This window comes from Apodemus sylvaticus, chromosome 1, assembly GCF_947179515.1.
Source record: "Apodemus sylvaticus chromosome 1, mApoSyl1.1, whole genome shotgun sequence".
Classification (NCBI taxonomy): Eukaryota; Metazoa; Chordata; class Mammalia; order Rodentia; family Muridae; genus Apodemus; species Apodemus sylvaticus.
The window spans coordinates 204,216,842-204,238,719 of record NC_067472.1 but is presented as its reverse complement, the minus strand read 5'-3'; the positions used below and the strand labels follow the sequence as shown (position 1 = coordinate 204,238,719).

General features: G+C 39.7%; 1 non-coding gene and 1 pseudogene across 1 annotated transcript; one reads left to right on the top strand and one right to left on the bottom strand.

Moving 5' to 3' along the window:
• Positions 1–11,064: 11,064 nt before the first annotated feature.
• LOC127676439 (U6 spliceosomal RNA) lies at positions 11,065–11,171 on the bottom strand. The gene has a single exon (XR_007975917.1). It is a non-coding gene; the product is annotated as a U6 spliceosomal RNA (small nuclear RNA).
• A 9,121-nt stretch (positions 11,172–20,292) lies between these two features.
• Positions 20,293–20,604, top strand: LOC127676255 (60S ribosomal protein L36-like; annotated as a pseudogene).
• Positions 20,605–21,878: the final 1,274 nt, after the last annotated feature.

Here is a 21,878-nt window from a genome sequence, read left to right as displayed (position 1 = left end):
TCTAGACCTTGTCATCCCTGTCCAATCTTAATTGCCCTCTAGTTTCTTATTTTTGTCCTTTCTTGTCTTTGATTTCTTTCCCCTTCTCTTCCATCTACATTCTCTCTCTCTCTCTCTCTCTCTCTCTCTCTCTCTCTCTCTCTCTCTCTCTCTCTCTCTCTCTCTCTCCCTCTCTCTCTCTCCCTCTCTTCCTTCCTTCCTTCTTTGTATTCTTTCTCTCGATATTCATTTTCCTTCTATTTTTCATAGTCCTCCTCCTTCTCCTAATCTTCTCAATGTCCTCCACTCTGTCCTCTGTGTCCTCCTTCTCTTTCCCCTGTGTGTAAAAAATTCTCTGTCTCACTGTCTCTGGATCCCTTTCTTGCACAATGAATTCTTGCCCATTGATTGTGAGGAACAAGGGACAATAATATAAAACTGGGGTTAGCTTGTTTCTTTAGGACATCAAGTGACAAAACATATTATAAATTAATCACATTCATTGCTTATCCAACACTACTTTGCCTGAAGAATTCAGAAGAATACAGCGTTGGGAAGGAAGAGACATGGAACTCCCATATAGTGTTTCCTGTTGAATTTCTTCAATCTCTGCCTCTTAAAGTTACTTCTTAAAAGGCTGTCTTAAAAACCAGCAGTGGTGTCATCCTGTCTTTTAAGAGTGGTTGGTGATCATTAGAATATGCACATAAAAGGAAGGCATTCATAGCAATCAGTCAAGACATTCTGTACCAAGACAGTTTTTAAATAGTTTTGAGACATTGGTGATTTTGTATTGTAAATTCCAGACTTGAATCTCACATACTTATCTCACATATTTATACTTGGGGGCACACACCACAGCAATGGATTCAGGGAGCACCACTTGATATCCAAAATGTGTGTGCAGTTCTGCACTTGACCAGAAGGCTGTCTGGGTTGGATGGGTCTGAGAAGACAAAAGAAGCAAAGAATTCTAAGTTAGCCCAGCCAGCTATGCTTGATTCACCAAGGAAGGGAGGCACAAGGAACATTAACAATCTGTTCTCTCCTGTGATTTCCAAAATAATCCTTGAATGTAGACTGCCATCTGTCATGTGCAGCAGTAATGTGGAACCATCTTCTTTGTCCTCCTAATTCATAATGTTCAAAATGTACTGCATTTTTCTCATTTAGTGCCTTAGTTAGTGTTTTCATTCTTGTGAATCAACATCATGGTTAATCCAACACTTATAAAGGACAACATTTAATTGGGGCTGGCTTACAGGTACTGAGGTTTGGTCTGTTATCGACATAGCAGAAAGTATGATAGCATTCAGGCAAACATGGTGCCTGGTGAGCATAGAGTTCTACATCTCGTTTGAAAGGCAAAAAGGAGAAAAATGACTCCTCCTCTCTCAAGGAGGACCTCAAAGTTCATGCGCAAAGAGACATTGTTGGAGGCAACAATGCCAATGCTAGTCCATCAAGGCCATACCCCACAATACCCTGCCTGGGACAGGAGTATTCCAACCACTACACTTACTTTTAGCTTGTCCCTCAGTTAGGACAAGGCCCTTTTGGTCATCCACGCTTAGTTAAACCTGATGTCTAGACAGTAACTATTCCAAGTTTTGTCTTCACTTCTAACCAATCTCTGCTTCCTTCCTGACAACAGCAGACTTATTGCTTCATCAATATTTCTGATAACTTCTTCAACAATCTCTTTGATAATGCAGCTGTTTTTATTGTATCCTGCCCCTGAGACCCATGGGATTTCTCCCTATGTGAGAAGGAGCTACTTCTGTCCTTCTGATGTGGTATAGTATTACTGTCATATGATCATACTATGTCTTTTTCCATTACTTTTCTTCTTCCTTCACTGGGTCTCCATATGTAAAAACCCACCAAACAATTGCTTGCATGAATGGTGATAAATCTTGCAGAGGTTAAGCCATGCAAGCCAGTTGTAAAAGTTACATTTCTACCCACTGCAATTGAATCACTGTTAGAATGGAAGCAGTGCACATGTAAAATGGAGGAAGACATGGTGAGAGCAAGAGGGGTTTCATTCTTCGAGGGAGAAAGTGAGATTTCGAGCAGGCTTCTAGCAGATTCTCGTTTCTTTCTCTAAGTTGTGTATGAACACAGAGGCTTCCCACATGAGCCATTAATCAACTGTGTTTATGTATGTATACTCACACCTAAGCTATCATTTAAAACATCAAGCTTTTGGGAATCTAAAGTGAAATCAATGAAAAAGTAAAAAATTAAAAAAAAACAATAAACAAGAAGAAACCATGTCCAAACTATTTCACAGCTCCTACATGACAGTAATCTGCTAACCCATTGCCAAAGAGCAGCCTCCTCTTCAAATTCCCCTAGATTCTAGGGCCTAGATGCCAGCTTCAGTATGACAGTTATAACAGAATCCACAATGGCCAATTTCTCATCAAGTGACTTTTGTTTTGAGGCACAATATTACTGTTCACTCAACGTGGCACCAAATTCACCAACTTGCACTCTATCCTCCTGAATGCTGGGGGGTCCAGGAGAGTGACAGTATAACTAGATTTTATGACATTACTGGACATTGCATTATCTGCCTTCCATGGTTTAAAATACATTAAGTCAATATCCCCAGAACTCCAGCAGGTTCCATCCTGAATTCCTGCTTCCTGTGTCCCCATCCTATGGCTTCTGTGAACCTCATATCCAGTGCCCTTTCAGCCTTGTTGTTCCTTCATCCCCACTGTGGTCCCTGATTTCCTCATTAGACATTCACCTAAGCTGATAGGAATTGTTTCTCTTGCAGCCAGTTCTCCATATTTACCGAGTTCATGAGCCGCCTGCATGTTTAAGTGCCTCAGGTCCCTCTCTGGCCTTCTCACTTCATTCTCCCAATGTTGATGTAGTTGTAATATCTCACATGTGCCTTCAATTGCACACTTTATAACTACATCTCACTTTCAAGTTCTGTCCTCTTATACAAATCCTACTCATGTTTATGAGATGAACACTGCCCTCACCATGATCCTAACTGGAATCCTGCCCTGTCTCAGATTCCTCAAACTTTATCCCTATTACCTGGATATCTGAATTCCCCTGATCACTCCTCCACACACACACAAGACTATCACCCCCCTTATCATCATTCCATGGTATCAGCTCCCAAACCTCACCTGACTTTCCCTAACCAAGCAGCTTTGCATCTCCTTCATTTTAACTTCTAGAGTATGGCTTTGATCACACCATAATTTTGCTCAGAATAGTCCACAATGTTTTCCCTCTACTCAAAATCACCACTACTTTTCCAGTCCATCCAAGACAAGGGATGGCATGGTTCTGATGGCTGATATCAACACATATCAGGCATTCTCTTCCAATACAAACCATAAATCCCAGCCAACAGAAATGCTCACTGATACAGGAGGTCAGTGTATCAATCTCCAATGCTATCCCCCTCCCCTATATACTGTTTTGGACTCCTCTTCCTAAGTTATCATAAGTTGCCTTACGTGTGGCAGTTCTTCCTCTGCAACCCACACTGGCCTACATTTTTCTCCGGCAGTATATTGTGCTTTTTGCCTCATGTGCCTTACTCATTTTCTCTATAATCTCCCATTTGAGTCCCAAGACACAAAAGGCCAAATTTCAATTGGGCATATTATATTATTGAAGTAGGCATTGCAGTAAGAATAGATGCAATTGGATGGAAGAACACGAAGTCACAGGAGACTGCCTCACACATCAGCACTTCTCAAGGTCTGACTCCAAGATCTTACAAAACCTAAGAGCAAACCACCTTGTTGTGGCTTATATTTAGCAAGTTACAAGAATTTCAATTGTTTTGTGAGCAGCAGTCTTTGAAAATGAGATACTCATCCAAAGGACTCTCTAGGCAAATAGTGTGTTCCCTTGAAAATCAAAAGATGTATGCTCTGCATGTGCAAATACTTGAAAACCTAGCTTGTAGGATCTCTTTGGTTGGGCACAAAGGAAGTACTTCTTCATAAATACAAAACATAATCATTAGAAAGGACACTCTTGGCATACTTAAGTTTCATTTTTACATCTTTTAGGTATGTGGTCTGTAGAGACTGTTTTAATACATCCTTGCAAGCAACCATTTTACATGCAGATTCGTATCAAGTTGGAACACTGAAGAATTACTCCGAGTAAGACATAAAATACAAGGAGCTGTAAAAGTACTAGGAAATGCTCCTTTAACTCGAACTGCTCACTATTGACTATATATGGTCAGTGAAGAAGATCTGGAATGGATTGACTCTGTGCAGAGCACTATTTAGGCTGGCTGTTTCTAAGAGAGAGACAAGAGGTACCCTCAGTTACCGAGTTCCATTTGCTTACATGAATCCAACCCAATGTAAGAAGACCCAGTTCTTCTTATATGAGGAACTGATACTCCTCATTTTGTGCATAGCAAAAATCTTGGTCTCCTTTCTGGAGAGGAATGATGATGTAGGTAACACAACTCTTGGAGGACTTAGACCCATCCTCTCACACACACATGACGCAGGCCACACCAGTGCATACATCTTATTGTTCCTACTCTCTGTGTTGTTTTGGGTGCTATTGTGCTTTGTTGAGATACAGTAAAAAGGAAAATATGTTGAGTGGAACTGGAGATATTCATCCTGACACCTCCTGGTCCTAGGCTCTTTCCTGTAGCAGTCAGCAGGTCTGCTCAGGTGTCCTGAGGTGTCTTGATAATTTATACTCCAAAGCTTACCAGAGTAGGTACGAAGTCAAGGACACAAAAGCAGTTTCCTTTTCTCTTTGCAACTAGGCACCATGTCTATTCCTGCTTTATGCCTCCCTGGCTGCCTTATGCTTTCGGGCTGCCTTCTTTATCCTTTAGGTAATATGACACTCAGACTGTGGAGCTGATTTGAGTTTGTAGGAAGCCTTTAGCTTCATTTTGTGAGTGACTAGAATTACTGGCTCTAGCCCCCAACTACCATGAAAATTTCTAATTATAGTGTTCATTTCCATGGACTCTGAAAAGCAACCAAATACAGTCATCAAATTCAAGATGGCCAGTCCTTGTCACACATAGTTCCCTCTGGAGGGTGATGTGTGTGGATATATACTCTAAATATGTTCCCTTGCAGTCATGTAAAATCAAGGGGAAAGAAATGGCCCCAGATCAGGAGAAGTGTTCATATCTTTTCCAAGGCTCCACATAATACACCACATTTCCTGATTCTTTTCTTAGTGTTCTGCCTTCCTGAGGGGAGGAATTTCTCACATAAATCCTGAGGGAGGACCAGCAGGTACAGGTCTCTTCTGAATTGTAATGAAAAATTTAGAAAAGTCTGAGGTGAGAGGGCCTGGTATCTCTGAGCAGTACTCAGTCTGGCAGCCTGGGAGAGAAATTCAAAGTCATTGGGATTCTTTCCTTCATTCTGCTCCTCATCATGGGCGGGAAGTATTACTCTGAGTTCTGTGTATTGGTGTCTGGGAGATGGGCCTTGGACTTTACTGTCAGCTTAAGCGGATAGAGCAATATTTTTGGTTGTGAATCTGGGCTGACTATAAAATATCTATGTGTGTGGAGGGATTCATTGGACAAAGTCTTCTAACTGAGGTATGGACCATATGTCTCCAGGGATCTAAATTGTAAGAGAATAGGAAAAGTTCTGCTGTGTTTCCCCAGGCAGAGATATGTCTTCTCTATTCTTAGTTCATATCTTCAGATTTTTTGGCCTCTGGATTCTAAGATCTGGACATGTATTGTCCTGTGTCCTGCTGGGATTTTCCTTAGGCACAGTCTCACACAAGTTACTTACAAGTCTGTGACTTCCAGACATAGAGTCAAACTGCAAGTATTTCATAGAGTCCTCCTTTAAGAAGCCAGCTGTGGGCATGCTCAATCATATGGAGCATTTACACTAGAGCTGTGAGCCTATGAGAAACCCCATCAGGTATTAGGAGGCTGCACACAGCAGAAAGACAGTCTATTCTCAAGATCAGACCATCAGGGGATATCCACAATAGTACAGTATTGTAGGGAAAGAGAGACCCTTGTGGCCTCAGAACTGCAAGGCAAGCTCAGAATTTTTCTTTCTTACCATCAACTCACAGACACATCCAGAAATATTGCTATGTCTGCACAAGCTGACAAGACAGATTGTCAGGACGGAAAAAGGCAACACTCAACACAGGAGGTTCTGTTACCAGAGGAAACTAAATTGATCCCTGATAGCAAAATATTGAACACATGGCTGGAGATTCAGTATTCTCTGTGGGGTCCAGTTCTCCAGACTTGAGACACCTGTCCAGCATCTCTGCCTTACCTTACTTATAAGCTTCAGTTGCACTCATGTGTGACTGATCCAGAAGAAATTGGAACCACTTCTACACAAGGCTTGTCCTAGTCAGAAACCTGTGGTGAATCACCTGGACTTTCCAAGGTGCATGTTTCTGCAGCCTCTTTGGAAGCTGGTGATGTGGCTGGGGCTGCTTCTTCACAGTCTTCCTTTCCTGAAGACACCACTGGTGGGCTGAGGGTCCTTGTTGTTACTAAAGAAGGCTGAGCTTTCTTTGATGTTAATGGTGCTCCAGAGCCCACCTCCCCAAAGTTGTTTCCTTCAGAACCATACATTTTTCCAAATGGCTAGGAAGCCCATTTGAAAAATCCTGACGTTACTAGAATGTTTCTTATCTCCTCCCAGAAGGCTACTTTTTGGGCAAGTTCCTCTTTTTTTTTTTTTAATTAATTTTAATAAATGTAATTTAAAAGTTATATTTTTGAAAATTTAGCACATGATCTAAATGCATATAACATGTGCAGAAAAACATCACATATAGAATAACAGGTAATTTGAACTTCTTTTTTTTGTTGTTTTTTTTTCTTTTTTTTGTTTTTTTTTGTTTTGTTTTTTTTTAATTTTTTTATTCGATATAATTTATTTACATTTCAAATGATTTCCCCTTTTCCAGGCCCCCCCCCCTCCCCGAAAGTCCCGTAAGCCCCCTTCTCTTCCCCTGTCCTCCCTCCCACCCCTTCCCAGTTCCCCTTTCTGGTTTTGACAAATACTGTTTCACTGAGTCTTTCCAGAACCAGGGACCACTCCTGCTTTCTTCTTGTATCTCATTTGATGTGTGGATTATGTTTTGGGTATTCCAGCTTTCTAGGTTAATAACCACTTATTAGTGAGTGCATACCATGATTCACCTTTTGAGTCTGGGTTACCTCACTTAGTATGATGTTCTCTAGCTCCATCCATTTGCCTAAGAATTTCATGAATTCATTGTTTCTAATGGCTGAATAGTACTCCATTGTATAGATATACCACATTTTTTGCATCCACTCTTCTGTTGAGGGATACCTGGGTTCTTTCCAGCATCTGGCAATTATAAATAGGGCTGCTATGAACATAGTAGAGCATGTATCCTTATTACATGGTGGGGAATCCTCTGGGTATATGCCCAGGAGTGGTATAGCAGGATCTTCTAGAAGTGAGGTGCCCAGTTTTCAGAGGAACCGCCAGACTGCTTTCCAGAGTGGTTGTACCAATTTGCAACCCCACCAGCAGTGGAGGAGTGTTCCTCTTTCTCTGCACCCTCTCCAACACCTGCTGTCTCCTGAATTTTTAATCTTAGCCATTCTGACTGGTGTAAGATGAAATCTTAGGGTTGTTTTGATTTGCATTTCCCTAATGACTAATGAAGTTGAGCATTTTTTAAGATGCTTCTCTGCCTTCTGAAGTTCTTCAGGTGAGAATTCTTTGTTTAACTCTGTACCCCATTTTTTAATAGGGTTGTTCGGTTTTCTGGAGTCTAACTTCTTGAGTTCTTTATATATATTGGATATTAGCCCTCTATCTGATGTAGGATTGGTGAAGATCTTTTCCCAATTTGTTGGTTGCCGATCTGTCCTCTTGATGGTGTCCTTTGCCTTACAGAAACTCTGTAACCTTATGAGGTCCCATTTGTCAATTCTTGCTCTTAGAGCATACGCTATTGGTGTTCTGTTCAGAAACTTTCTCCCTGTACCGATGTCCTCAAGGGTCTTCCCCAGTTTCTTTTCTATTAGCTTCAGAGTGTCTGGCTTTATGTGGAGGTCCTTGATCCATTTGGATTTGAGCTTAGTACAAGGAGACAAGGATGGATCAATTTGCATTCTTCTGCATGCTGACCTCCAGTTGAACCAGCACCATTTGTTGAAAAGGCTATCTTTTTTCCATTGGATGTTTTCAGCCTCTTTGTCGAGGATCAAGTGGCCATAGGTGTGTGGGTTCATTTCTGGATCTTCAATCCTGTTCCATTGATCCTCCTGCCTGTCACTGTACCAATACCATGCAGTTTTTAACACTATTGCTCTGTAGTATTGCTTGAGGTCAGGGATACTGATTCCCCCAGATTTTCTTTTGTTGCTGAGAATAGTTTTAGCTATCCTGGGTTTTTTGTTGTTCCAGATGAATTTGATAATTGCTCTTTCTAACTCTGTGAAGAATTGAGTTGGGATTTTGATGGGTATTGCATTGAATCTGTATAGTGCTTTAGGCAAAATGGCCATTTTAACTATATTGATTCTACCGATCCATGAGCATGGGAGGTTTTCCCATTTTTTGAGGTCTTCTTCCATTTCCTTCTTCAGAGTCTTGAAGTTCTTGTCATACAGATCTTTCACATGTTTGGTAAGAGTCACCCCAAGATACTTTATACTGTTTGTGGCTATTGTGAAGGGGGTCATTTCCCTAATTTCTTTCTCAGCCTGCTTATCCTTTGAGTATAGGAAGGCCACTGATTTGCTTGAGTTGATTTTATAACCTGCCACTTTGCTGAAGTTGTTTATCAGCTGTAGGAGCTCTCTAGTGGAGTTTTTTGGGTCACTTAGGTAGACTATCATGTCGTCTGCAAATAATGATAGTTTGACTTCCTCCTTTCCAATTTGTATCCCTTTGACCTCCTTATGTTGTCGAATTGCCCGAGCTAGTACCTCAAGTACAATATTGAAAAGATAAGGAGAAAGGGGGCAGCCTTGTCTGGTCCCTGATTTCAGTGGGATTGCTTCAAGTTTCTCTCCATTTAGTTTGATGCTGGCTACTGGTTTGCTGTATATTGCTTTTACTATGTTTAGGTATGGGCCTTGAATTCCTGTTCTCTCCAAGACTTTAAGCATGAAAGGATGCTGAATTTTGTCAAATGCTTTTTCAGCATCCAATGAAATGACCATGTGATTTTGTTCTTTGAGTTTGTTTATGTAGTGGATTGTATTGATGGATTTCCGTATATTGAACCAACCCTGCATTCCCGGGATAAAGCCTACTTGATCATGGTGGATGATCGTTTTGATGTGTTCTTGGATTCGGTTGGCAAGAATTTTATTGAGTATTTTTGCATCGATGTTCATAAGGGAAATTGGTCTGAAGTTCTCTTTCTTTGTTGGATCTTTGTGTGGCTTTGGTATCAGCGTAATTGTGGCTTCGTAGAAGGAATTGGGTAGTGTTCCTTCTGTTTCTATTTTGTGGAATAGTTTGAAGAGTATTGGTGTTAACTCTTCTTTGAAGGTCTGGTAGAATTCTGCACTGAAACCATCTGGTCCTGTGCTTTTTTTGGTTGGAAGACTTTCTATGACTCCTTCTATTTCTTTAGGCTTTATGGGACTGTTCAGATGGTCTAGTTGGTCCTGATTTAATTTTGGTATTTGGTATCTGTCAAGGAAATTGTCCATTTCCTCCAGATTCTCCAGTTGTGTTGAGTACAGGCTCTTGTAGTAGGATCTGATGATTTTTTGGATTTCCTCAGTTTCCGTTGTTATGTCTCCCTTTTCATTTCTAAGTTTGTTAATTTGGATACTTTCTCTGTGCCCTTTGGTCAGTCTGGCTAAGGGTTTATCTATCTTGTTGATTTTCTCAAAGAACCAGCTCCTGGTTTTGTTGATTTTTTGTATGGTTCTCTTTGTTTCTACTTGATTGATTTCGGCCCTGAGTTTGATGATTTCCTGCCTTCTACTCCTCCTGGGTGAAATAGCTTCTTTTTGTTCTAGGGCTTTCAGGTGTGTCATTAAGTTGGTAATGTATGCTCTCTCCATTTTCTTTTTGGAGGCACTCAGGGCTATGTGTTTTCCTCTTAGCACTGCTTTCATTGTGTCCCATAGATTTGGGTATGTTGTGTTTTCATTTTCATTGTGTTCTAAAAAGTCTTTAATTTCTTTCTTTATTTCTTCCTTGACCAAGGTATCATTGAGTAGAGTATTGTTCAATTTCCACGTGTATGTGGGTTTTCTGTTGTTTCTGTTGCTATTGAAGACCACTTTTATTCCATAGTGATCAGATAGGAGGCATGGGATTAGTTCTATCTTCTTATATTTGTTGAGGTCTGTCTTGTGACCAATTATATGGTCGATTTTGGAGAAGGTACCATGAGGTGCTGAAAAAAAGGTATATTCTTTTGTTTTAGGATAGAATGTTCTATATATATCAGTTAAATCTAATTGGTCCAAAGCTTCAATTAGTTTCATTGTGTCCTTGTTTAGTTTCTGTTTTCCTGATCGGTCCATTGAGGAAAGTGCAGTGTTGAAGTCACCCACAATTATTGTGTTAGGTGCAATGTGTGCTTTGAGTTTTAATAAAGTTTCTTTTATGAAAGAGGGTGCCCTTGCATTTGGAGCATAGATGTTCAGGATTGAGAGTTCTTCTTGTTGCATTTTTCCTTTGACCAGCAAGAAGTGTCCCTCAGAGTCTCTTTTGATGACTTTGGGTTGAAAGTCAATTTTATCTGATATTAAAATGGCTACTCCAGCTTGTTTCCTGAGACCATTTGCTTGTAAAATTGTCTTCCAGCCTTTTACTCTAAGGTAGTGTTTGTCTTTGACCCTGAGGTGTGTTTCCTGTAAACAGCAAAATGTAGGGTCCTGTTTACGTATCCAGTCAGTTAGTCTGTGTCTTTTTATTGGGGCATTGAGTCCATTGATGTTAAGAGATATTAAGGAATAGTGATTGTTACTTCCTATCATTTTTGACGTTATTTTTTAAATTTGATTGCTTAACTTCTTTTGGGTTTGATGAAAGGTTACTATCTTGCTTTTTTCAGGGTGAAGTTTCCCTCCTTGTATTGGTGTTGTCCTCCTATTATCCTAAAAATATGGAACGCTTCACGAATTTGCATATCATCCTTGCGCAGGGGCCATGCTAATCTTCTCTGTATCGTTCCAATTTTAGTATATGTGCTGCCGAAGCGAGCACGCAAGTTCCTCTTTATTCTTCTTCTGTAGGAAGGGAAAATCATTTAGGCCACTGCTTCAAACCTTGGAAGCAAATTCTTGTCAGCCCAGATATTAACCAAATGTAGTTCTGTTAAAGTCTGACATCTCAGTGTAGGGCCTGTATCCCTGGTGTGTTGAAAATCCATTATTCTACTTTACTCATTTCCTGTTTTCAGTAAGCTAGGTCTAAGTCTTCTCAGTATGCCACTCCATTGTGTGTGTGTGTGTGTGTGTGTATTTGTGTGTTTGCTTCATATGCACATTGCATGTGGAGCACTTTTATTAAATAACACACTCCACTGAGACAGCACAAGAGAGTCCTGGAAACAGACTGAGTAGGTGACACAGACTTCTGCTGTCTCTATGCTTCTCATACTGACTTTCTTTGCCAAGTAGCTTAGATATTCTTCCAAGTGTTCCTTTTGTAATTCCTTTTTCAGCTCCTCATCTCTCTTAAAAACTTGTTTTGTCCTCTGCAATACCAAACCAAAATGGATAATTAGAACAGTTCTAATGTCAGCAAAAAGACAAAGAAAATAAGTTGGCAGGGGCATCAGTATCTCAGGCATGACTTGAACCCCATTCCCTGCCACCCTGTCCTCTGTACTGAAATCCTGAAGGAATATTTCCTTCATTCAATCTAGTATCTTCATCTGTGGCTTTTCTGTGAGTAGCCTTGTACTACTCTGTAGATTTTTGGTCCCCCACATTGAGAATGAAAACGTACCTTGAAGATATTTGATCTTCTAAAATTCTCTAAAATCTCTTAGTACTTTTTTTCTGAGGGGATTTTTTTCGACAGAGTCTTAACAGAATAGAGCAGAGAGAAAGCTGTGCAAAGAAAATTATATGTCTAAATGAGGACCTAAGGAAATCTGGCCTCTGTATACTTGGTTTCACATGTTTCTCATATTTAAAAAGGCACACGCTGACATCCCACATCCATTTCCATACCTTGGCCTGGAAAGAGAATATCCACAGTCTTCCATTAAAATGGCACATTCAGCAAACATTCAACTGTCAATGGGCATTGCTAAAGTGGTCTAGTGCCACTCTCACCTCAGCACTCAAGAGGAACCAGATGGATCCACAGAAATTTGAGGAAACTGGTTGTCCTCATAAATTTGAAACTAGAAAATACAGTGTTCACAATCTTCCATTCCCAATCACAATATGAATCTTTGTCCACATAGAAGGTTTGTATATTGCTTACCAGGAGTGCACAACCTCATCAGATGTCATTAGGTAATAACACTAGATACCGAGGGTGATTAGTTCCTGGAAGTGCTGTGCTGTTGGCACCTAGTCAGATGCTACACCGAAAGATGCTGATGAACTGCTTCAACCCTCAGGTCTGTCCAAGATTCAAAACAGATTCACAACCCTGCCAGAAACTCTGCTTAAGAAGAGGATAAACTCAGACTCGGAAACCTGATGTCTGGGAATTTATATGACTCCTTAGTAAGAGTGATTTATTTTTTGGAAAAGAAAAGAAATAATGGGAGATTTACTATGATCTCAAGAGAATGCCTTTATTTTGCTGGAAAGCACCAGTGGAAACCCAAAAGAAACTTTGTTCTAGGAGGTATAAAACAAGGATAATGCAAACTGTGGAACCTGAGCTCATCTGTAAACCTGAGCTTTATCTTTGTAGACAGGAAGTGTTATATCTGCTCATCACACAGGCTTCAGAAGGTCAATGAAATCATATCCATAAAACCCCTCCCCAGTGTCTGAGCTCCTCAGAGTCACGTGTATCTATCTCCTTATATTCTGTTTCACCATTCAGGGCCTCTTATGGTTGGTGAGACTTTTCTACCATCCCCTTACTATAGGTAAAGCACACTTGTCATTGAGGCTGTAATAGTTATTTCCTGGTGACAGCTCTGCTTTCTACTTTTTATTCTGACTACCCAATATGATGACCATTTTGAAAAAAGCCTAACTATGCTTAACCACACTGACCCCAAGTAGTCCACAATCCTCTGGTAACTGTGGAGCTCTAGGAAGCCTTACTTCTCTCCCATGGAATTCACTGAGCTTGGCTACCCATCAGAGACAAGCCAGTGACTTCTTGAGAGGAGATTTGGAAATCAAAACACCTACCAGGTCAGATACACCCTGTTTTCTGGTCCCCTTTTTCTTCCACTATGATCTGGATCATGTGTGCACAGGTTCAAGAACTAAGTCTACTACCAATAATATTCCTTATTCATGATACCACCACCTTTGCTCCTCATGTCTTTGAATTGCAAGAAAAAGCCTGTGTGTGAGCTGCCAGAAATCTGATAAAGAGATGGCAGCCTCAAGTTCCATAGCTGTCAGCCAAGTAGAGAACCCTTAATAGAACAGCAGGTTGAACAAGGGAAGAGTTCCAGGAAAGGAGTAGAAACCGCAGGTTCTCATGTGAGGAATTTGTGAGAGAGCACAAAGGCGGCTTCTCCTTGTCCACATTTTTCCAGTTCGGCTGCCATTTAGAAGACGTTTTTCCTCAGGCTCATGGAAGAAGCCAACAAAGAATCGTTGTTGATTTCATTGCTCTGCTCTAGCGCACTTAAGATTTGGAATCTCTCTTGTGGAGGTAGAGTGACATCATGGTGTCTGAGGATGTTCTAAGACAGAAAAAGAAAGACAGGAAAGATCAAAATCATTGGTCGGGCCTGCTGCAATTCCAGATCTCTAGCACACGTGCACATGCATGCACATAAACAGACACACACACAAACACAAACACACACACACACACACACAGGTCTGTGCATCTGTATTGCTGCATGTTTGTATTGGATTCACAGATCTCTTTTGCTAAAGAAATTAGAGTGAATAGAACCTCACATGTGGTGATTGAGTTTTATGAATTTGGTAAATAATCCCACCATGGGATTTCCTTATAATGGTAATCAAGTGGTAGGCTTGGGATTGGGATGTCTCTCCCCATTAAAAATGTAATGCACAAGAGTTTTTAGGGAATGTTCAACTTTAGGAGCTGTCTTACAAATAGCCTATTTATTGAAATGAGAAACAAAAAACTTCGCATAGCTATGAGTGGATTTTTTACACATAGGAGGGTAATGCATTTTCATGACCATGAGGAAGGAAAACTCAGTTTCTGCTCTCTAAGAAGTTCAGAGGAATGGATACGGAAAATGTGGTACATTTAATGGAGTACTGCTCAGCTATTAAAAACAATGAATTCATGAAATTCTTTTTTTTTAATTTTTTATTCGATATAATTTATTTACATATCAAATGATTTCCCTTTTCTAGCCCCCCCCACTCCCCAAAAGTCCCGTAAGCCCCCTTCTCTTCCCCTGTCCTCCCGCCCACCCCTTCCCACTTCCCCGTTCTGGTTTTGATGAATACTGTTTCACTGAGTCTTTCCAGAACCAGGGGCCACTCCTCCTTTCTTCTTGTACCTCTTTTGATGTGTGGATTATGTTTTGGGTATTCCAGTTTTCTAGGTTAATATCCACTTATTAGTGAGTGCATACAAAAATTCATGAAATTCTTAGGCAAATGGTTGGAACTAGAAAATATCACCCTGAGTGAGGTAAAGCAATCACAAAAGAAAACACACAGTAATCACTTGCTGATAAGTGGATATTAGCCCAAAAGCTCCCAATACCCAATATACAACTCACAGACCACATGAAGCTCAAGAAGAAGTAATACCAAAGTGTGGGTACATTGATCCTTCTTGAAAGGTGGATCAACACACGATGGCTTACAACCAAGCAATAGACCGAGCATAGGTTCCTCAAAGGAGCAGTTGGAGAAAGGACCCAAGGAGCTGAAGAGATTTTCAGCTCCACAAGAGGAACAAGTACCAACAAGTATCCCCAGAGCTCCCAAAGACTAAAACACCAAACAAAGAGAACCCATGGCTCCAGCTACTTATGTAGCAGAGGATGGCCATTTCAGACATCAAGGAGAGGAGAGGCCATTGCTGCTATGAAGGCTCAATGCCCCAGTGTAGGGGAATGCCAGGTCAGGAAAGTGTGTGGGTGATTGTTGGTAAACGGGGAGGGGAAATGGGATAGGGTGTTTTTGGAGGGGAAACAAGGAAAGGGAATACCATTTGAAATATAAATAAAGGAAATATCTAATAAAAAATAAACAAAAAACAAACAAAAAAGTTCAGAACCTAATCCTGAAATTCCTCAGTAGGCAATAAAACCTTTGAGTAATCTGAGCACCTTGGACCTCAGCATTGTACATGACTTTCTTGGGTCAGTGTTTGAGCACAGAGTGCAATGCAGGCTAAAGACTAACTGATAAGGGCATTGACCTGTGTTATCTAATACCAGTGGCAATAAAAAGAAAAAGTGATATATGACCACTTGGGTGAAAACATTTGAGGATCATTAGTATAAACACAAAAATAACATTTACATTTTAAATTTGTCTCTCATAATTCCATGTAAATTACCTTCATTTGAAACTGCATTGAGACTTACCATATTTGTTGTTCCAGTAGAGAAAGATCCTTTCTTCCCTAGACTCCCTTGGTCTGAGTGCCTAGGTATCACTAGGTTCCCACCTGTCACAAGATAAACAAGAAGCTAGGAAATTGATATTATTTAGGAAATAGTGTGTAAATTTATTTACTCATGATATTGTATCTCACTAATATTTATAATTGATAATTTTCATTTAAAATATTTTTTAAAAAATGAATATTGAAGTATGAGTACCAGAAATTCTAATTTTGCACTTTTGATACTCTAAGGTGTACCAAGCAATAATTAAAGTGTAACTGAAATATTTTAAATAAATTCTGTTAGTAGATTGGCACATTTTATTTTATGTATATTGGAACATTTCATGTTCTTCAGATAATTGTCAGCTCAACTCATTCTATTTCTTGTCTCATTGAAGCATTGCAGCAATTAACATATATGTTCAAGTATTATTGTGGAATTACTTTGCCTTTGGGCCAGGAATTGCAGCTAATGGGAATTTCTTCCTGGGATGATTAAATTCTCTGAGTACTCTCTTTACAAACAAAGTGGAAGAAATGTATATAATAATAAATAGACTGTTAAATGTTTTGATGGTTTATACACTTTCAAGTTGACTGAAATCATCTAGGAAATCATAGAAGCATATTTCTGGTTGTGTTAGATATTTTCCAGGTGGGATTATCAAATGGCAGGTGTTCCACTCTGAATGTGGGAAGTGTGTGTCCTTTGACCTGGAAGCTGAGGTTGAATACACAGTAGCAAAGGAGATGGCCACCAGAGGAGTGCACCCCTTCTTCTTTGTTGCCTTTCTGCAAGGCTAAAATGCTGTGCTCCAGCATACTCTACTCCCAGCCATGATGAACAGAATCTTCTGCAGCAATGAGCACTGTTTTTGCTGGCTGACTCCCAAGCTCATGCTTAGTTGCCCAGGACCTCCTTCCAGGGAATGGTGGGCAATGTCCACAGTTGCATGGGTCCTCCCCTATCAATTTACAACCCCTCACAGACGTGGCTAAAGACCATTTCATCTTGGTGATCCATAGTTGCTACACTCTTCTCAGGTGAGGCCAAGATATCACTCAAGGTTAACTGAGATATTCTAATAAGATTATTTAACATGTGCATATTTTATTTCAGTTTTCTTCATATGATGGTCAGCTATGCTCAAACTTCTACATGACTCCTTGAAACATGACATCAATAAACACATATGTGTAAGTATATTTGTGTATTGCTGACTTAAAGTCCTTTCAGTATCATCTATACTGAGAAGTTGTATACCTGGAACAGATTTCATCTTTATTGCTAGTTTCTTCAATAACCACCATATGCATCTCCAGTCTATATCTCCACTGATCATCAGCAGTCTACTGATATTTTTCACAGATCTAGGGGTGAAAATGTAAAATTCCAATTGAAGCTCAAAATACCCTGAAAGTTAAAGTAATTTGGGGAAAAACATAGTAACTAGAAATGTGCAGCACTGAAAAATAAAAGGGAAGAATTATGAAGTTAGTGGAATCTCAGGCTCTTTTACACTCTTTAGTTCAGAGGAACTGCACACTCAGAAAGTTGTCCTTTTATTTTTATATGACTCATCAGAAAATTTTATATGATTGCACAAAATCACATTAAGTTATTTTCCACTCACTTTGTGGCAAATGACATGATTTCTCCTATATACCCATGATTATATACCTATTCAATGATCCCAGGTCCTTGTCCCCTGCTTTCTGCTGGATTTCTCATGGGGAGGGAGTGTGTAACTGAGTCTTCTGGGTTCACTTTCTACATAGTTCTCTTTTACACAGCCTCCTGAATTGTTCAGTTTATGTATTGACAACTCTTCTTGTCTCTTTCATACAATTGATTTTTTTTACCTTTTTTCCTTAATTGTTTTCAGTTATTTTATTTACATCACAATGTTATCCTCTTTCCTAGTTTTCCCCTCCAAAACTCCCTATCCTATCTTCTCTCCTCTTGCTCCCCAACCCCTCAACACCCGCTTCCCTGTCCTGCCATTCCCCTACACTGGAGCATCCAGACTTCACAGGACCAAGAGCCTCTCCTTTCACTGGTGTCCAACAAGGCCGTCCTCTGCTACATATGGTACTGGAGCCATGGGTCCCGCCATGTGTATTCGATTGATGGTGGTTTGGTCTCTGAGAGTTCTGGGGTTACTGGGTGGTTCATATTGTTCCTCCTCTGAGGCTGCAAACACCTATAGCTTCTTGGGTTCTTTCTCTAGATCCTCCATTAGGGTCCCTGTGCTCAGTCCATTGGTTGGCGGTTAGCATCCACTTCTGTATTTGTCAGGCACTAGCAGAGCCTCTCAGGGGACAGCTGTATCAGACTCCTGTCAGCAAGCATTTGTTGGCATCCACAATAGTGTCTGGGTTTAGTAACTGTATGTGGGATGGGCTCCAGGTATGGCAGACTCTGAATGGCTTTTCCCTTAGTCTCTGCTCCACAATTTGTCTCTGAATCTCCCCCCATGGGCATTTTGATCCTCCTTCTAAGAGGATCAAACTATCCACACTTTGGTGTTCCTTCCTCTTGAGCTTCACACTGTCTGTGAATTGTATCTTAGGTATTCCAAGATTCTGGGCTAATATCCACTGATCAGGGAGTACATACCATGTGTGTTCTCTTGTGATTGCGTTACCTCTCTCAGGAAGACATTTTCTAGTTCCATCCATTTGCTAACAATTTCATGAATCTATTGCTTTTAATAGCTGAGTAGTACTCCATTGTGTAATTGTACAATGTTTTCTGTTTCCATTCCTCTGTTGAGGGACATCTGGGTTCTTTGTTGCTTCTGGCTATTGTGTATTCGGCTGCTATGAACCTAGTGGAGCATGTGTCCTTATTACATGTTGGAGCATCTTCTAGGTATATGCCCAGGAGTAGTATATCTGGGTCCTCAGGTAGTGCTATGTTCAATTTTCTGAGGAACTGCCAAACTGAATTCTAGAGTGGTTTTACCAGATTGCAATCCCACCAACAATGGAGGAGTGTTCCTCTTTCTCAACATCCTTACCAGAATCTGCTGTCACCTGAGTTTTAGATCTTACCCATTCAGACTGGTGTGAGGTTGAATCCCAGGGTTGTTTAGATTTTCATTTCGCTGATGATTAAGGATGTTGAACATCTCTCTAGGTGCTTCTCCGCAATTCAGTATTCTTCAGTTGAGAATATTTTGTTTAGCTCTGTACCCAATTTTTATAGAGGAGACATGGAAAGGGGAAAACAGTAGAAATGTAAATAAAGAAAATATCAATAAAAAGAGGAACAAAATATTATTAAATCAAGCCTGGTGAAACATGTTCTGCATATAATAAAACTGTATGTTTGCTTTTTATATAAAATCTTAAGGTTACTGATGCCCCCCAATACACTATACAGCAGGTTTGAAATCTAGTTTATAGGTCCATTTATTCCTCAATGTTTATAAGCTTAAACATCAATTCCATAGTTCCTTTTCAAGTTGTAAGTGTCTCATCAAAGTAGACCAAGATTTACAAGGCTCTGTTACTGAGATGACAAAATATTTTCTTTCACTGTAAGTCCATAATATTCTTCATAGGAGGTATATAGTGAGGGTAACATCCAGGAGAGAGAATGTCTTAGCTTAGTGGTTTCCACAATAACATAAACTCCTTCCTTACTCTACTCTATCAAAGTAAAGAACTGTTAAACACTTTCCAATTAATGTGATTCTCTTATAATACCCTCAAGACACTATTAGAAATTATGAATTCAAAAAGTGAAAACTGGAAAAATGAGTTTACTGATTTCAAATAATTTTATCAAAGATGCTTAAATCAAGAGGGGAAATAAATCTATAAAAATTATTTTAGTTCAGCACAAAGACACATGAATAGATTTTTTAAAATGTTTCTTGAGATTTTTAGTAGTTTTAGTAATAAAAATGTAAATGTTCACTACTTTTGTTTTATATAACAGACTTTTTACTTATTTAAATGAATACATATAATGTAACTTTTTTCCTTTGAATCATATGAAACTTTATTGGTTTGCATACAAAAACAAAAAAGTTTATGATTTCAATTTCATAATATTAATTGCAAACTATAATGTCCACACATATAAATTAATGTAAAGTATAGCCAATTAAATGACAGTCATATTTATCTAGTGCAAAGTTTAAGATGAACCTAAATGAAATACAATTTAATATTGTTTTCCCTTCATTGCCCTAGAAACAAAATTGATTTAGAAGTGATATGGTGACCACCAGTGACTGTGATGTTGTTTTAGCAATTAGCCTATTTAGGCAATATGTTGTTGCACTTCATAAAAATGTTCTCTGGATTAAACACACATGTGTATCAAGATTAGAGACAAAGAAGTATAATGTCTATTTGCAATAGACTAATAAATAGAAAACCTGTTTATTTTTTCTATTGTTGTCTATGCTATATTATTTATAGAAAATAATGAAATAAACCTAGTCCTCCACAAACCATGAAGTGCACAATATATGATAAAGGTAAACGATGGAGCCTGGATAATCGAGTAGAAGGAACTAGCAACTTCCAGGAAAGTAGGTTAGAGAATAAGCTTGAAATAACAAACTGGGCTTCCTGTCCTGGCTGTGGTAGGCGAGCAGCAGCCATGGTCCTGCGCTACCCCATGGCCATGGCCTCAACAAAGCCACAAGGTGAAGAAGAACATCAGGGAACCAAGACACAGCCGGCCTTGGGACGCCTCACCAAGCGCACCAAGTTCGTGAGGGATGCGATCCAGGAGGTGCAGGGCTTCGCTCCCCAAGAGCAGCGCGCCCTGGAGTCGCTCAGTGTCCACAGACACCTGCGCACTCTAGTTCATCAAGAAGAGGGTGGGCGCGCACATCTGGGCCTCGAGAAAGCGGGAGGAGCTGGCAATGTCCTGGCAGCCATGAGGAAGGCAGTCGCCAAGGAAGATTGATGAACCATCCCCCATAAAAGATAGTTCCAAAAAAAGAAAAAAAGAACAAAATGGTAGTCTGCAGAGTTTCAGCAGGTGCACATTTTATTTCCTTTCCTATCACTGCAGTTTACCTGTCTAGACAACTGTCATGGAGGTTTTTATCCTTCAAAAGAAGCAAATTCACTTGCCTTCATGGGCAGGATAATTTGTTTATAAACATTAATATTTGACTTGCCATATGTTCATTTGCTTTTTTGGGCAGGAAACCCTGTAGCACAGGGTGACATAATAAGTTATATAAGATGATACAGGATTTCTGCTCTACTTTTCACTGGATCTGAATACTGAGATTGCAAAGATTCAGCACCAGCAAGTTTTATGCAGTGCTGAGGACAAATATCAAAACTTTGTGTCTGTTAACCCAGTAATTTACCAACTGAGTTGTACTATGAATTCTGTGTATTTCATTTAATCAGAGCAAAATGCTTCTCATTATTTAAAAATGTGTGTCACAGCAGAACTGAAAAAAATTAGAACACCATAGATGCAAAGTTGTGCTGACTCGTCTAGTTCAGGCCTGTGTTCAAAACTAGGAAAAGAGAGAGAAGAGAGATGAAGACATCAAGAGTGATAGAGTGAGTAGAATTTTATCTCAGAAATTAAAATAATCTGCACATGATTGGGGTCTGGGATTATGCTGGTTAATATTTTGTCTAACAGAGTCAAACAGGGTGACATTACATATATTATATTCATCTCGCATAATGAAATCATGACCCCCAAACACATGTTCTTTACACTTGCAGTTCCTAAAATTTCAGGGACAATAATATCCAGTCTCAAGGCTGAGGTGAGAAATTGTGCTCATAATGATTGCTTCATGCTGGGGATTTGTGAGAACACATTCTCAGATACTGTAATAGGGCCTCACAAATGAAAAGAATAAGATTCTTTAACAATGAAAATAAATGTATTAGTAAGAAGCCTTTGAGATTGAACAACCCTACACTGACCTGAGCCTTGTGTTCTTTCTTTTTTTTTTTTTTTTTTTTTTTTTTTTTTTTTTTTTGTCTTTTTTTTTATTTGATATAATTTATTTACATTTCAAATGATTTCCCCTTTTCTAGCCCCCCCCACTCCCCGAAAGTCCCGTAAGCCCCCTTCTCTTCCCCTGTCCTCCCTCCCACCCCTTCCCAGTTCCCCGTTCTGGTTTTGCCAAATACTGTTTCACTGAGTCTTTCCAGAACCAGGGACCACTCCTGCTTTCTTCTTGTATCTCATTTGATGTGTGG